This window comes from Schistocerca nitens, chromosome 1, assembly GCF_023898315.1.
Source record: "Schistocerca nitens isolate TAMUIC-IGC-003100 chromosome 1, iqSchNite1.1, whole genome shotgun sequence".
Taxonomy (NCBI): Eukaryota; Metazoa; Arthropoda; class Insecta; order Orthoptera; family Acrididae; genus Schistocerca; species Schistocerca nitens.
In genome coordinates, this window is record NC_064614.1 from 714,318,038 (window position 1) to 714,336,164 (window position 18,127).

Sequence of the window (18,127 nt, forward strand, 5' to 3'; positions counted from 1 at the left end):
GGTGTTGTCTTGTCCTAATCATCATCATTTCATCCCCATCGACGCGCAAGTCGCCGAAGTGGCGTCGAATCGAAAGACTTGCACACGTCGAACGGTCTACCCACGGGAGGCCCTAGTCACACGACATTTACATTATTTTTCATACAGCAGATATACATGTATTGAGTTGATTTCCTGTAGGACTTTTCTTTATCATTTGTTTTAAGCGCCGGCCGTTGTGGCCGAGCGGTTCTAGGGGCTGCAGTCTGGAACCGCGCTACCGCAACGGTCGCAGGTTCGAATCCAGCCTCGAACATGGATGTGTGTGATGTCCTTAGGTTAGTTAGGTTTAAGTAGCTCTAAGTTCTAGGGGACTGATGACCTCAGATGTTAAGTCCCATTCAGAGCCATTTGAACCATTTGTTTTAAGCATTTATAGTATTGGAATCAAAACTGTACTCCAAAGAAAGGGTTTTAGTATCTCAATTAACAATAGATCATCAGAAGAACCTACTAGCAAATGAAAGCAAAGAAATGAAAGTAGATAGCATCGGATACACAAGATACCATGGAGTCTTTCCAATTCAAATGAAAAGAGATGGAAGCAGCACTCATTCAGCTGTTTAGTAAACATAAGGCCGTTTCAGGTTAACGGATATGTAAGAAATGTGCAAATCATCAATTCTAATTTGAAACTTCCTGGTATGTTAAAATCGTGTCCCTGATCGTGATCCGAATCTCGGACTTTTGCCTTTTCACTGGCGACTGACCTGTCCAAGCACGACTTACGACCGGACATCACACGCATGACATGCAGCAAATCAGCTAATTATCAGGCATTAATGTAGTTTTTGGGACGAAATTCTTCCTTTAATACTTCCTGCTTCCACTCACTGTCTGATGTAAAACATACGGTCACCTGTTAGTGGACGCTAATAAGGAGTGTGTCGACGCTTCGGCTTGAACTCTAGTGGAGACACGTTCAATGGGATATCTGAATGTCTGGAGGAATGGAAGGTCATTCTTCCTCAAGAGCCGAAACCAGAGCAGGTAGTATTGTTGGGCGCTGAGATCTGGAGGGAAGTCTATATAGTAACTAATGCTAAAGGTGTTCCATTGGGTTCAGGTCGAGACTCTGGGCAGGTCAGTCCGTTTCAGGAATGTTTATGGCCACAAAGCATTGCCTCAGAGATGAAGCTTTTTTATAGACTGCATTGCCATCCTTTTCTTCGAATATACACAGTACACAATACTGCAAAATGTATCCACATTCTTCCGCATTTAGCGTTTTATTAAGTTCTGTACGGCAACCATGTCCTATCCATGAAAAACACTCCAATACTGTAAAGCCTCTGTACTTCACTTTTGGCACTACACATGAAGGCAGGTGTTCGCTCAAAGCAAACGCTTCCATCGGATTAGCGCAAAGTATAGTATGACTTATCACTCCAAATCTCTCGTTTTGTCTCCCACTGTCCAGTAGCGCCGTTCTTTACGCCGCCTCAAGCATCGAGTGCAGAAATGTGTGCCTTATGAGGAGCTGCTCGACTACTGTGCGCCTTTCTTTTCAACTCTGTCATTCTGCTTGCTCGACTGCTGATTGCACTCTGTAACTCACGAGTGATTTCTTTGCTGATTTCATGTGAAATTCTAGAACTACCCTCAGCGATGATCGATGGTGCCTGTCCGTCAGTCCATGAAGTATGCCCGGTCTCGATTTAGATGTGACTGTTCTTTCGCGTTTCCACTTCCCTACACGTCAGCAACGGTCGACTTGGGCAGCTTCAGAAGAGTTGAACTGTCCCTGATGTATTGGGTTGATGCATAAGTTCGTAGTTTTTCTATAAGTTTAATAAACACAACTGATACACGTAACAGAGCCTTTAACGATCAATAATTCACCTTCACTATTTACAATACAGGGTGGTCCAAAAGTCCGGAAACACCCTCATAAAATTCAAATCGAGTAGCAAACAAGGAAACAGAGTCCCTACACACGAGGAAAGGGAAGGGGGAAACTTTATAGGCTATGCCACCAACATGGCGGCCATATTGAAAGCCGCCATTGGATTCAACACCAAAATTTCAAATGGGAATGTGGTCATGTGACGTTGAAAGGTGGCTACACTGAGCCACAGCGCCAGAGATCGCGCTAGAGAGTATTGTTCCGCCGCCTCCACTGGCAGTGATTATTGAGATGTCGTAGTGGGCAGTGATTATTGAGAACTCGTAGTAGGCAGTGCTTTGGGAGAACTCGTGGTAGTCAGTGCTGAGATGTCGTAGTGAGGAGTGTTTGTTGAGATGAGCTAGTAGGCAGTGCTTGCTGAGACGTGATACTGAAAAGTTCTTGTTGAGATGTGATAGTAGCGAGTCGGTGTGGAGAGATTGTAATGTCTAGAGTGCTTTTCATCAATATAAATTAAGGTAACAAACTACTTTTCGTTTCTTTCTCATTATTTCAATGTCCTGAATAATGCGTCATTACAGGTTCAGTCAACAAAGCATCTGGCTTGTGTTCTTGTATTAGAGTGTAATTCTGGTTTTCTTGAGTAATTATGGTATTTCTATTTTCTTTAATTAATTCAGTATAAATGATATTTAAAATTTCTTGTGTTGTTGAAGAAGAACCGTGCCAGATGCGTACGTTGAGTCATACTTCCACACACAGAACAGTTACACTGGTGCTTTGGTTTCGTAGGTTTTATAGTTGCTGGGGACTTAATTAATTAATTGTGTTAATGAAAATTTCCATTTCATTCTTTGTTGTAGTTCTATGCAGTCAGATTGCGTAATAATACTAGTCAGGGCCAACCGTTACGAGACTTCGTAATCGGACAGACAGCTACTAAATCAAAAAATTAAAATTATTTTCATAATATATAATTAAGCCCCCATGCACGTGGCGACCGCTGCTTCGGATCGTCCCCTGGAATCTTCTGATTGTAAAAGTAGTAGACAGTAGTATTGTTGTAGTAATTTGTAGTTTATTAATTGTAGTCTATATTGCATGTGTAGATTTGGTAATTGGCATTCTTCTAATGGTATTTTTAAAAAAATTTTTTTGTTGTCTTGTCTACGGGTTTGATAATTTAGTGCAATTATTTCAATTGTTCGTTAATCGTGTTTGAGGGAAACATTTCGTGTGAATGGTATTGTTGGAGATAAAGAGTCATTGTGTGTAATTTTCATATAGTGACGAGTTTTGTATATTTTGTAAATGATTACGCGATCAATGAAAAAGGCAAAAATGATGAATAGTGAGAGTGACGAAATTGTTGACATGGCGAACTCGCCAACACGGGAGAACGGTATGTTGAATAATGAAGTGGAAAACAATGTAATAAGTCGGGAAAATAGTCCGGAACCATTTCAAAATTTTTCTCAATCAGAAAATTCACAGAATACGAGATTAACGATAGAAGATTCTGGAATAGTATCGAACACAGATAGCTTTACAGCTATGACGAAGGAAACTGGTTTTGGGGGAAATGTTAGGGGCGAAAGGAATTTTGAACTAGTTCATACGGAGCAGTTGATGGGTGTAATATTAAATTTGGCATCTGAATTTAAAACACAGATGGGAACAATGGAGCAGTTACGAGACTCACTGGGATCACAAATAGGAACTTTGGCAACACGGTTAGACTTACAAAGGGGAACAATGGAGCAGTTAGGATCTGAATTAAAAACAGAGATAGGAACAATTAAAACTGATCTGGGAAGAATGGAAACACGGTTTGACTCACTGGGATCACAGTTAGGATCTGAATTAAAAACAATGGAAACACGGTTTGGATCTGAATTAAAAACAGAGATGGGAACTTTGGAAACACGGTTAGATTCACGAATAGGGACATGTTTCAAAAATATGAAAGACGAATTAAAGAAAGAAATCAGAGAAGAAGTACAACCGATTTTGAATTCTCACAATAATAGATTAATTGCAGTAGAGATTAGACAAAGGGAACACGATAGAGAACAGGAAGAAAGAGATCGCGTGATAGTACAAAAATTTTCAGAGTTAAATTTACAACGTGCACACGATAAGGAAGAAATATTTGAGAGAATCGAGGAATCCGTACCAAATGACAGATTAAATAATCTAACACAACAATATGAACAGTTAACTACCAAATGTGTCAATACTGAAACCCGAGTCGCGACACTTACGGAAGATGTAAATAAACAGAAAGAAAAAATAGGTGACTTATCGGAAAGAGTTGAGGAGATTTCAGATAAATTGACAAATCTTAGTTTACATGGGGACAGAGATTCGGATGATACAGCTCCATTACCATTTGCAGAAACCGAAGAGTACCAGAACATAAATAAACATGTTGAAAATCAGGGAAAATTTAATGAACGCGTTAAAAGGGAATTTGAGGCATTACGAATGCAAGTCAAACAAATTGAAGGCGAAATCGTAGGAAAAGACAGCAAAAGAAATTTAGAATCACAGATACCAGGGGGGTTTGAAGAAGGTAATTTGTTTCATTTACGGGATGCAACAAGAGAGCGCCAGACGCGCGAATTTGACAATAATCAACACTGTGACTGGGACAGACGCGGTAGGTCTTTGTCGCCACGAGGTGAAAACTTTGACTATAAACACTTTTTGACTGTTCGGAAATTTAAGATCTTCCGCAGTTCTAAGAATGACATACATCCATGTTCATGGTTAGATCAGTTTATGTACGCACTTCCACCAAATTGGCCACTAAGTCACAAACTGGAATTTATGTGTGGATATTTAGAAAACGAACCGGCGACGCGGATGCGCGCACTCATTAGAGATTGTAATAATCTGAATGATTTTTATCATGCATTTCTATCGGCATATTGGTCCGAAAACACGCAAGATAGAGTCAAACACAGTCTTATTATGCAGCGTAATTTCAAACAGTTTGAGTTCCGCACGCCAGCGGAATATTTTGAAGACATGATTCGAAAGAATCAGTTCCTGTCCAACCCTTATAGCCCGACTGAATTAATTCGCATTTGTTTAACTAAGCTGCCACAATCCATAAGACAAATTGCTTTAGCTGGAAGATGTAAAGACGACATCGAGACTTTTAAGACTTTGTTACAGGAACTTGAGTATGACAACGACGACGTGACTTCTTGTAACTTTTTCAGTAACAGTAATTACGATAGATTTTCAGAGAAAAGGGATAGTGATCGGAACGGGCGTTATATGGGTAATTTTGAGAGTGACAGACGTAACAGACAGGACAATAGATACCAGCCTTATGACAATAACAGACGTTCTAACAGAAATTACACAGACAATTATAATAACGGTAATTCTTACCGGAATGATCAATCATACGGAAACAGTAATCGGTATCATCAAGACAGAAATTATTCATACAATAATAGAAACCCTTACTACAGAAATAACCAGGGTAGTAGGTCTAACAATAATTTCAGAAGTGACAGTCGAAATTATACAAGAAGTAGTTATGCAGACAGACAGGAAAACAGAAATTTTAATAACAGACACAACCAAGAATTTGCATCTAACAGACAGGAAGGACCTAATTGGCATCCTCCGCGTGACAGAAATTCAGAGAGACAAGTGGAAATAGTAGAAATTGATCCGCGAAATGACGGGAATAATCAAAGACGTGACGCAAACAATCGACCACGACTTGCAGCTTCGGCTTCTGGCAGCAATATAGACGGTTCAGAAAGTAATGACACTACAACTTTACACTACGTACGCCTGGAAGATATGAGAGACATTTTGCTAGGCGAAAAGGAAAATAATGTAGACGCATTTTTACATCCTGTTATTGAAGTATGTGTGGGTAAGAATAAGTTCACTGCAGTTTTAGATTCTGGGAGCCCATTGAACGTCATTAGTGAATCAGTTTTTCGTATATGTGAAAGAACTATTGCCTGTCCTGTGTTACCTATTTCTAAAACTACAATTCGAGGAGCGATTTCTGGAAAAGGTGCGGAAGTTAAACAACAGACCAACCTAAATTTCATTTGTCAAGGATACGAATTGTCGGCTAATTTTATTATTGTTCCATTACTCAGTAGACAGATTATATTAGGTATGGAGTTTCTTAACACACATAAGGCAATTTTGAACTTTAAAGAAGGAAGTGTGAATTTGACTGTTGCCGGGATGCCGAAATGTTTGAAATTTTTCGAGTGTTTAGCAAGATCTGAATCAGATACAAAATGTTTAAGGTTTCTTACTTCTGATGTTTTCTTTGAGCATTATGACGACAATGTGTTTATTCATGACAATGACAATAGATACAGAGACGCGATGGATGATGTAATTAATAGCGAAGAATTAATTAATGAAAAGGTTAAGAAAGCTGAAGTGCCAGATGACGTTGCAAGAGAAGAGTTGCACCACATTTTGACTTCACATGCTACAGTGTTTAGTCATCACACAGGAACTATACAAGGTTTACAATATTTATTTAAAGTGAAAGAACACACACCATTTCGAGGAGAAACGTACGCTATTCCTTTGGCTTACAGAGACAAGGTTAAGAATGAACTTCAGTACATGTTAGATCAGGGCATTATTGAGCCAGCAGTCAGCCCTTATACCAGCCCATTACATGTCGTTCTTAAAAAGGATGGATCAATTCGTTTGGTTCTGGATTCCAGACAGATAATTAATATTATTATTCCTGAAACTGACCGTCCACAAAATTTAGATGAACTTCTTCAACATTTCCATGGAATTAAAGTTTTATCCACGATTGATATGCGCGCAAGTTTTTGGCAAATAGAACTCCACCCTGATTGTAGAAAATACACTGCCTTTTTAGCCTTTGGTAACTGTTACCAGTTTCGGAAATTACCGTTTGGACTTACTGTATCTTCTGCAGCATTCATTCGTAGTTTAAATGAAATTTTACCTGTTTATCTTCGTGACAATATTACTTCATATTTTGACGACATTCTTATTGCTAAACGCTCTTGGAGTGAGCATAACAAAATTTTGGATTCATTATTACGTATTTTTGCACGAGTTGGCATGACAGTGAACTTGGAAAAATCTGAATTTGGTCGTTCTCAGGTGAAATTTCTCGGTCACATTATTTCTACAGAAGGTATTCTTCCTGATGCAGAGAAACTAGACGCTATTCGTAATTATGCTGTTCCTACCACAAAACGTGATGTTCGTAGTTTCCTTGGTGTCTGTAATTTTCTTAGACGCTTTGTTAGATTGGACAATTTGGCCACACCTCGTTTATGTGAACTATCTGGAAAGAAATCTAACTGGTGTTGGGATGAGGAAGCTCAGTCAGAATTTGAACAACTTCGTGATGCTTTAGTTACTGCTCCACTTCTTTCACATCCGGATGTATCTAAAGATTTTTGTTTGGCGACGGACTCATCATACAAAGGCCTAGGTGCACACTTATTTCAAGAGATAGAAGAAGACGGCGTTGTAGTACAGAAAACTATTGCCTTTGGAAGTCGTGTTCTCTCTAAATCCGAAAAGAATTATTCGATTACGGAACTTGAAGCTTTGGCTGTTGTTTGGGGCTTTCACAAAATTTCGCACATTTTTGTATGGCAGACATACTAAGGTTTACACCGATCATCGAGCTCTGGAATTTCTTATGTCGACAAAATTAACTCATGGAAGATTGTCACGATGGGCGCTGTACCTACAGGAATTTGATTTTAGTATTGTTTACATACAGGGATCTTCAAATATTGTTGCTGATGCTTTATCACGTGCACCTATGGGTTTGAAACAAAGTGCTGAAGAGGACTGCAAAGAAAACCATTATTGTTTGATGTACATTCAAGGTGTTGCGTTTGAGAACTTTATTTCGTCTTCGCTCCAGGACATCGCTAAGGAGCAAAATAAGGATCCAATCTGGAAGGACATTAAGGAGAAGTGGAGGAGAAAGGAAAGCGTAGCGATTAGACAGCATTATTTAGTTCGCAACGACATTCTTTTTAAACGAAAATCGGTCGACAACTGTGTTTGGTTAGTTTGCATTCCTGATGAGTGGGTTAATAAGCTGATTTGGTATACGCATTTCAGTTATGCACACTTTGGTCCCAGAAAATGCTTTCATAAATTACGGGAAAATTGCTACTTCAATAATACGGAAAAACGCATTCGATCTGTTCTTGCCAAATGCAAGTTATGTCAAAAGGCTAAGCCGCCAACTGTTTCTCACAGAACACCGTTGTTTCCTATCATTCCAGCGAAATTAAAGGACATGGCTGCAGTCGATTTGTTCGGTCCAGTGGTTCGTTCTACTAATGGTTTTGCGTACATTTTCGTAGCAGTGGAATTGACATCAAAATATGTGTGTTTTACACCTTTACGCAAGGCAACAGCTCGTTCAGTATCTAACGCTTTCATCAAACATTTTCTTAAAGAAGTTGGTCATGTTGATAAGGTTATATCAGATAATGGATCACAGTTTCGCTCTAAAATTTGGCTTCGTACTCTACGGCGTCGTAAGATTAAACCAATTTTTATTTCACTTTTTCATCCTCAATCTAATGCTTCAGAGAGATGGATGAAGGAAATCAATAAATTGTGTCGTCTTTATTGTCATCAGAATCACAGAACTTGGGATCAGTATCTTCATATTTTTCAAAACATTCTGAATGAACTTCCTAATGACTCAACTTCTTTACCGCCTCTATTGATATTAAAAAATAAAGTACCAACAAATCGCATTTCTGAAATCGTTCCTTTTCCGCCTTCACGGAAACTGCGGCATTCTGAAGTTGTCAACCTGGCTCTACGAAATATTGCATTTTCGGCTGCAAGAAGAGAGAAATCAGCTAAACGTCCTGGTCGTTTAAAAATTTTGTCAGTTGGTCAAAAGGTGTTAATTAAGTCTCATCGTTTGTCTCATAAAGGAAAAGGCTTATGTTGCAAATTTTTCTGCTTTATAACGGTCCATATAGGATTCGCAAAATTATTCATGATAACACTGTTGAAGTAGAAACTCTAAAATCCCGGCGCTCTAAGGGAATACATCATATATCGAACGTAAAAATTTTTGTGGAATGACATGCTTTTGAGAAACCAACAGTTATACGTAAACATGCGGAGAATACAAGGATACCGCGCCGTGTTCCGGCGGCGGCAGATACTCAAAGCAACAGTGAAGTCTGCGCGCCGCAAAAGGTAGTCGTTGACCGCAAACAATTACTTCATACGTCACGCGCCTACAGCTGATCGAGCGCACAGTGTGAATGCACTGACAGCCGTAAACGAATACACAGTCTAATTTCTCCGACTAAATTCAGTATAAAGCTATGGTGACTTTATAAATTATGTTATTAACGTTCAGTATTTTTCAGGATACGGTTGTATAAAATATTTAAGACCTTCAGGTAAATTCTGTGCATGTCCGACGTTAAGACGACTTACTATCGAGAAAATTTCAGGAAGAATGTAATTTCGAAGATGAAACTAATAAACTAAAAAGGTAATGATTAATTGAGTTTATTTTTCAGGTAACATATTTCCACTTAGGTGTGTACTTTAGACGTAATTTGCTGCTTGCGATTACGTGATTCATACTTTGTGCTAAATTTCATGTTCTATGAATTTACTTGTGAAGCGACGTGCTTGCGTACATTAACTGATTTTGACAATGATTGATTAATGAATAGGGTTGTTACTTGTATATATTATGCATCGCTTGGCTGCTATGCTTTTCACTGATGTTATATTTTTTTATTATGTGCCTGCTGTGCTTATTTATTTAAATTGTAATTGACAACTGATTAATTGTGCTGACTGTGGTTATGTATGTAAGATATACTTTGTGATTTATCTGCTTGCGCCTTCATATTTACTTATTAAGGTTACGTATGAACATTTATTTGCTTATGCTGATATGATGCTAATGACCTGTTTATTGTGTGAGATATATATTTGCTGCTTTGCGTATGGTTTGCATATTTACACATTTCTGTTTTGTTGTCATAACTATTTTTTAATTTGCTATATATAGAAATGCTGATATGTGGTGTACGTACATGGAGTTTAGGCCACAGTATGGTGTTAATTATAGATTGTTCGCTTGGCAGAGCCTCGTTGTAGAAATTGTGCTGCATCCACTTGTTGACATTCTGTTCTCTACTGGTATATTTACTCGCTATTGCATGTTTTGCTTATGCTCAGTGCCTTATATTTTAAGATAAGAAAATGAACTGCAGTAATTCGACGAACGACATTGGTACAAGAAACTGCATAGAAGTCACAAGAGCTGGAGGTTTTATGGAAGCTGTATAAATTTATGCTAATAGGAAGGAAGCTAACGACATGACATACCAACACTAGGTTAGACCATTGACAGTTATTACACTGCATTTTTCGTGAGTAATTGAAATAGGAAGTGACACTTGACACAAGAAATACTCCACATGTTTGCTTCTGTTTGCCATAATTCTTGAAGTGGTGTACACACTGTGAAATATTACGATCATTAACACTTCGTAATCGTACTTACTTACTGAAAGTTATTCAAACTAAAGGTTGTTAGAGGTCATGTATGCATTTATTTTATTTAATGATGGACAAGGAACCAAAATGTATCTTATAATTTATAATGAGTAGAAAATTTGTGTCAGATGGATTACACAGAGGTTGTGTATGGACACTGTGTCTTCGGATTGTATGAGATGATGAATTGAAGTTGCACTAGGATTTTGTCTGTACTTGTTCGAGGAGACTGACTACAGGAAAGAGTTGTTATGGAAGTGAAATGATATTGGTGCTGAGGTTTATATGTATCGACGTATTATTGAGGTATTGAGATTATGTGAAGTTGATGATTATTGGAGTTTCGTGGACAAGAGGTAAGGTAAATGAGGTATTATTGAAGTATTGAGATTATGTAATGCTGATGATTATTGGAGTTTGGTGGATAAGAGGTGAAGTAAGTGAGGAGCATATTTTTTTGGTTGGTCTATATGGAACAAGGAGGATGAAGATGGCAAACTAGAACACTCAAGTAGAAAGAATATTGTCTACACACACACTTTGTTAAATCACTAAGCAGTATATACTTTTTTTTGAAGAGAGGAAGTATTTGCATATCTTGGCTCACTGACAGTTGTTCAGCAACAGTACATTTGATCTGGCTTGGCAAACATTGATCTTGACATGATGACTATGACGTTGACTTAACTATTATTGACTGTTATACATTGCTGCCACTACTACTTGATACACATGATGAACATAAAATTTTGACAGAATTGCATTTACACAGTTAACACTATTCAATTACACAGTAGCACTAATGTGGATGAAAGATGAGTGAGTGTGTTTTGTGTGTTTTCCTTTTATAATCCCAGAGAAGTGATCCCAACCTATCTCCTAAATATTATTTTACTTGTTTGTTGTGGCTTGCACTGACACCCATAAATATTATAGGTTTACTGGTATTTGTGTATTGTAATAGTTAATAGGACAATTATCTGATATCATTTGTGTGTAAAAGCATTGTATGTGTATTCAAACTATTGTTCATGCCTGAACTGTCTGATTAGTGATGGTGCTGCACTTTTCAACATGATGTGTGACATTTAGTCATGTTTAATTTCTGCTGATGAACTGTGTGATTAGTGATAGGGAATTTTATGGACTGTTATTTGCACTTTTTCTACATGATTGGTGCCACTAGAACATGTTTAATTTCTGCTGATGAACAGTGTGATTAGAGAAAGTGAATATTATGGACTGCGGTCTGCACCTGCTCAACATTGCTGGGTGCCACTGATGGACTGCTTCTACTGAAAAGATGTCACCTGTTGCTGTGTGCACCTGCTCAACATTGCTGGTGCCACTAATGGAACTGCTTATACTGAAATGGTGTTACTTGTTGATGTCTGCACCTGCTCAACATTGCTGGGTGCCACTAATGGAACTGCTTATACTGAAATGGTGTTACTTGTTGGTGTCTGCACCTATTTAACATTGCTGGGTGCCACTGATGGACTGCTTCTACTGAAAAGATGTCACCTGTTGATATCTGCACCTGTTCAACATTGCTGGTGCCACTAATGGAACTGCTTATACTGAAATGGTGTTACTTGTTGGTGTCGGCACCTGCTCAACATTGCTGGTGCCACTAATGGAACTGCTTATACTGAAATGGTGTTACTTGTTGGTGCCTGCACCTATTCAACGTTACTGGGTGCCACTGATGGACTGTTTCTACTGAAAAAATGTCACTTGTTGGTTTTTGCACCTGTTGACCATTGCTGGGTGCTACTGCTGGAACTGTCAACTACTTGTTTCTTGGGCTATGGAAAGCGTTTATGTGAATATTTGTATAAACTGATTTTTTGTGTATTACTGTTTGTGAAAAGTTATGAGACTCTTACCTGCACATATTCGTCATTGCTGACGCTATTGATTGAATTGTTTAACCACATAATACTTGTGTAAACTATTATGTAAAGTCACATGTATGAAAGAATTTGTATTGCTAACTGTATTCTATATAATAGGTTATTGAAAGGTCAGTGCAAAGCCAAAATTTTATCTAGTTATATGATATTTACGCATTAATATTATCTTTTATTTTTGTCTGTATTTTTTTGACGAATTTGGTGGTATTTTCACCACCAATGCTGGCAAAAATACCATCAAATTCTAGCCTGTGGAGGAAGGGCATATGAAAGGTGGCTACACTGAGCCACAGCGCCAGAGATCGCGCTAGAGAGTATTGTTCCGCCGCCTCCACTGGCAGTGATTATTGAGATGTCGTAGTGGGCAGTGATTATTGAGAACTCGTAGTGGGCAGTGCTTTGGGAGAACTCGTGGTAGTCAGTGCTGAGATGTCGTAGTGAGGAGTGTTTGTTGAGATGAGCTAGTAGGCAGTGCTTGCTGAGATGTGATACTGAAAAGTTCTTGTTGAGATGTGATAGTAGCGAGTCGGTGTGGAGAGATTGTAATGTCTAGAGTGCTTTTCATCAATATAAATTAAGGTAACGAACTACTTTTCGTTTCTTTCTCATTATTTCAATGTCCTGAATAATGCGTCATTACAGGTTCAGTCAACAAAGCATCTGGCTTGTGTTCTTGTATTAGAGTGTAATTCTGGTTTTCTTGAGTAATTATGGTATTTCTATTTTCTTTAATTAATTCAGTATAAATGATATTTAAAATTTCTTGTGTTGTTGAAGAAGAACCGTGCCAGATGCGTACGTTGAGTCATACTTCCACACACAGAACAGTTACACTGGTGCTTTGGTTTCGTAGGTTTTATAGTTGCTGGGGACTTAATTAATTAATTGTGTTAATGAAAATTTCCATTTCATTCTTTGTTGTAGTTCTATGCAGTCAGATTGCGTAATAATACTAGTCAGGGCCAACCGTTACGAGACTTCGTAATCGGACAGACAGCTACTAAATCAAAAAATTAAAATTATTTTCATAATATATAATTAAGCCCCCATGCAACGTATCAAACAGATAGAGAATTTCACCAGAAAAACAATGCCATTGTAATTATAAATATAGCTTTATTCACTCTCGGGTTATAACCAGTTACATGTGGCAGCGGGGGGACGCTCGGCAGCATGTGTGATATGTGCCGAAGAGACATTACGCCGCTATTTCACAGTCCAGAGAGATCACCAACAGTCATAGGAATGGCTCGATATGTTGTCCATTATGTTGGATTGTTAATGCTATCCTCCGAACCCAGTCCTGATGAACTTTGACCAACATATCTGGCTGAATTTGACCACACGCATCAACAATGCGCTGCTTTAGATGATGCAAATCCCATATTTTCACAGAATAAATCAGTGCTTTGACATGACGCCACACATTAAAATCCAAAGGAGACAAATCTGATGAATGTGGTGGCCACTCCACAGCATCCCTACGACCAATCCACTTTTGAGGGAACTGCACATCCAGTTATGCTCGCACATTGTGCCCATAGTGAGGTGGGGCTCAATCATGCTGGAAGAATTCCGGAAATGTCCCGTCCTCCGTTAACAACGAGGGAAACACTTCTTCATCCAGTAACCTCAGATATCCGTTGGCTGTTAACGTACCATCAATAAAAAAAGGTCCAACGACTTTGGTACCCCACACAATTCACCAGACCATCACGCTTTATTAGTCGACCGATTTGGAAGCATCAATCCAGTGCGGATTTGTGTCGGACCAGTTTATGTGATTCTGCTTGTTCACTTCACCATTGATAAAGAGATTGGCTTCATCACTGAATATCACTTGATAGGGAAAACGTGGGTTTATTTGCAGCTGCTGTGTCACACATTCACCCGACGGTCTGGATCATCCTCGTTCAGGTGTTGGAGCAGCTGAATTTTGTACAGGTTCCATTTGCGCTGCGATAAAATTCGCAGTATAGGGGTACGGCTAACCCCACATTCTTGTGACAGGCGCCGAGTACTCCGTTGCGGACTCTTGCTAAATGATGCCAACACGCTGACTGTTGTTGCTTCATCGGTTGCAGATTTTGGTCTTCCAGCCTTAGGTTTATCTGCGACAGAACCTGTTGCTCGGAATTTGGCCAAAAGCTTGGCAACTAGGCTGTGAGTGATTGGCTATCTTGTTGGGTGACGACTGTTGAAATCCTCAGCAATGACCCGTGTGCTTCTTTCTCCTGATATCAAGATGATTTCAATGCGTTCTTGTAAATAAGGAAACAATGACTGAAACGTTAGCATGAGTAAATGATACCTAACAGTTAAACACATCTAGCATATCAGGCATGGGATAGTCACTTTACACCGTTTCAGACTCCATTTTATGACTTCTCAGTACGTAATACTCACACTGCCGAGCGTCCCTCTGCTGCCGCAAATAATTGGCTATAATCAGAGAATGAATAAAGCTATGTTTAAAATAACAGTGGCATTGTTTTTCTGGTGAAATTCTCTATCTGTTTGATATGTCACATGACCACACTCCCATTTGGAATTTTGGAGTTGAATCCAAGATGGCGGTTTTCAAAATGGCCGCCATGTTGGTGGCATGGCCTATAAAGTTTCCCCCTTCCCGTTCCTCGTGTGTAGGGACTCTGTTTCCTTGTTTGCTACTACATTTGGATTTTATCAGGGTGTTTCCGGACTTTTGGACCACCCTGTAGTACGGCAACGATGGGGTAACTTTTCGATTCTGCGACTGTAGAAATCACGTGGTTTTGAGACGAAGAACTTGTCGAACCATGTTCGGAGGGCATTTCCATCCAGAAAGGAAGTTCCTTGAAGGTTGTTCGATAGAGAACGGAAAAGGTGAAAATCTCAGGGCGTAAGATCAGGTAGATAAGGTGGGCGAGGAATGACTTTCCAATCCAGGTCCTGCATAATGTTTTCTTGTCAGTCTAGCAGAATGCGGACGGCCGTTATAGTGGAGTAGCATCACTATACACGATCTTCCTGGTCGTTGTTCTCGGATTGTGTCCTCAAGATGTCTCAGTTGTCATCAAAAAATGTCAGAAAAGATGGTTACACGTCGGGGAAGCAATTCGTAGTACACAACACCGTCGCTGTTCCACCAGATGCATAACATCATCATTTGTGGATGCGCGCAGGTCATTTTAAGGGGAGATGCTGCTTTGTTTGGGTTCAACCATACCTTTATTTTCCTTATGTTAGCATCAACACACCATCTCTCGACGCCAGTAAACATACAGGGCATACATGGTCGGTGTAGTTCACGAGCCAATTAATGAACAGCAAGCAGAGACGAACATATGGCCACCCGCAGATTTTTGTGATTTTGGCTTACAGCATGCGGTACCCATATACCCCTCCCGACAATACCAAATGTCACACGATGGTGGAATGATCACAGTTCATTACATTTGCCAGTTCTCGAGTACACTGACATGGATCATTGTGGATTAATGCGTTTAAACGATCTTCTTCCTGAACTTTGAGATTCTCTAACGTCAAAGCTATCCTCCTTAAAACGAGAAAAGCATTATTGTTTTGTCATGCTCTGTCCAAAAGCTTTACCCCAAACACGGCGCAAAAGTTTCTGGCTGACTTCGCTGCTGTCATCCCTCTGCTGAACCGAGACAGAAGAAAGTGTGGAAAATGTTCCAATTTCTCCATTTGTCACTCCATTTTCTAGCGTCCACGGCTCCACTCACTACCTCTAAATGACAAAATGACAATATGTGAACTCCAACAGCAACAGTGAACTACAAATAAAAAATGACAATAGATAAACAGACCCATAGCAACTAGAATACCTACATACGAAACAAAAACCCTACGAACCTATGCACCACCCTGAAATTTGTTACTCAACGGCCGCCGACACTGAGATCTCCACACAGACACATTCTGCTGTTACTATTTCCCTACCGGCAAGGCGATACTCTACGCCTTATTTAAAATTGGTCGGTACATCTCACGTGACGTTTAATGTTCAGTTCCGGATTACATAGGGCTGTGCCCTAGGGAAACTCAAAATATTAATAAGACGTACTCATTCGCTAATGTCACTGCGTCAGTGTATTTCGCTACTTGGAGACTATAGCGTTGCTAGAATGTTCCCGGAAGCTTCGGAATCTGTAGTGTAGTGTTTGACCAGAGGCATTTACTACTTTATCTTTTGGATAAAATGTCAGTAAGAATATCAGTTTATTATCAAAACAGTGAAAAAACAGTGTAGTTTGCGATGGGTATTTTATTAAAATAACCTGTTTCGGCCTAGGCTTAGGCTATCTTCAGACAGCACCATCAGCTGAAGTTTACGCTGAAACTGTTTCAACGACTGAGGTTGACTGACTGTTCTACGCATCATCAACTTCACTGATGGTGCTGTCTGAAGATTGTCTAAGCCTAGACGGAAACAGGTCATTTTGATAAAATACCCATCGTGAACTATTTGTTCCTTCAGTGATTTTATACAGATTACAAGATCGCTGTTCCAAAAAATGCTACAAAAATGTTCAGGGTATCAGTTTGTCTTCTTTATTGTAGTATTTTTCTCAACTAAGCATTACCTTCGAGTGGATTTACTGTCGGCGGTGTCGAATTACGGGTTGTTTGTAACGGTCTTGGTCGTCGTGAAGGACTGTACGTCCCTAATAAGTGGGTTCTAGACCTATCTGGTTTCTGATACAGGGTTTTTGCAATCTTCTTGAAACGGCCCAGGTCTTTTGGCACCTCTGCCGCTTCGTGTAGATATTTAGCTGGAAACTTATCTAGCTAATGGACATTTCTTTGTAGTGCTCTATTCTGCAGTCTGCAGCCTCTGAACACGTGTTTCGCTGCAGCACCCCATGTTGATATTCCGTAGTCCATAAGTAGTCTCATGGTAGTCCTGTACATCACTAGCTCATTTCTAACAGCGTGTTCTTTAACAGTTGGGTAAGAGGCACACAGTCGTCGTTTGACCTATCAGACTTCAGCCGTTTGCCTCAGCAATGTCAGTTTGCTGGTTATGGCGAAACCTATGTCCAGAATGAATTTTCACTTTGTAGCGGAGTGTATACGATTTGAAACTTTCTGGCAGATTAAAGCTGTATCCTGGGCCGAGATTCTAACTGGGCACCTGTGCCACCGACAGACAAGTGTTCACCGACTGAGGTATCCAAGCACTACACACGGGCAGTCGTCACAATTTTACTTGCACCAATACCTCATCTTCTTCCTTCCAGGCTTGAGGTACTGGCAGACTGAAAAGCTATCCCCTCGCCTGTGGCTAAGCCGAATCTCCGCAACATCAATTCTTCCAGAGAGCACGCTAGTGCAAGTGAACGTCCGCTGAGTGGCGACCGGTGCCGCTTTCACATGAATCGCATTTTATGCTTCATCGGACACATGGCCGTTGGCGAGTACGATGTGAAAAATCTGTAAGCAAACACCTTGGAACAATCTTCGGAAATATCCACGCCGGAGGAGGGAGCGTTATGGTATGGGGATCTACAGTATGCGGAGCTGAAATATGGACAAATGAAACATTTTTAAAGCAAATTTATTAAAACAAAATACAAAGGAAAATGAAAATCCTTTTACATATAATTAGTGGCATCTTTCAAGAGTAACGTTACTCGATGTAACCCCCTTCAGCCGTATTGACCGCCTCCGATCTGGTCCTGAAGCGATTGCAAGCACACTTTAAAACAGCGCTGTCTACATTCGCGAATACTGCTTCGGCAGCGGTGCATAGAGACGT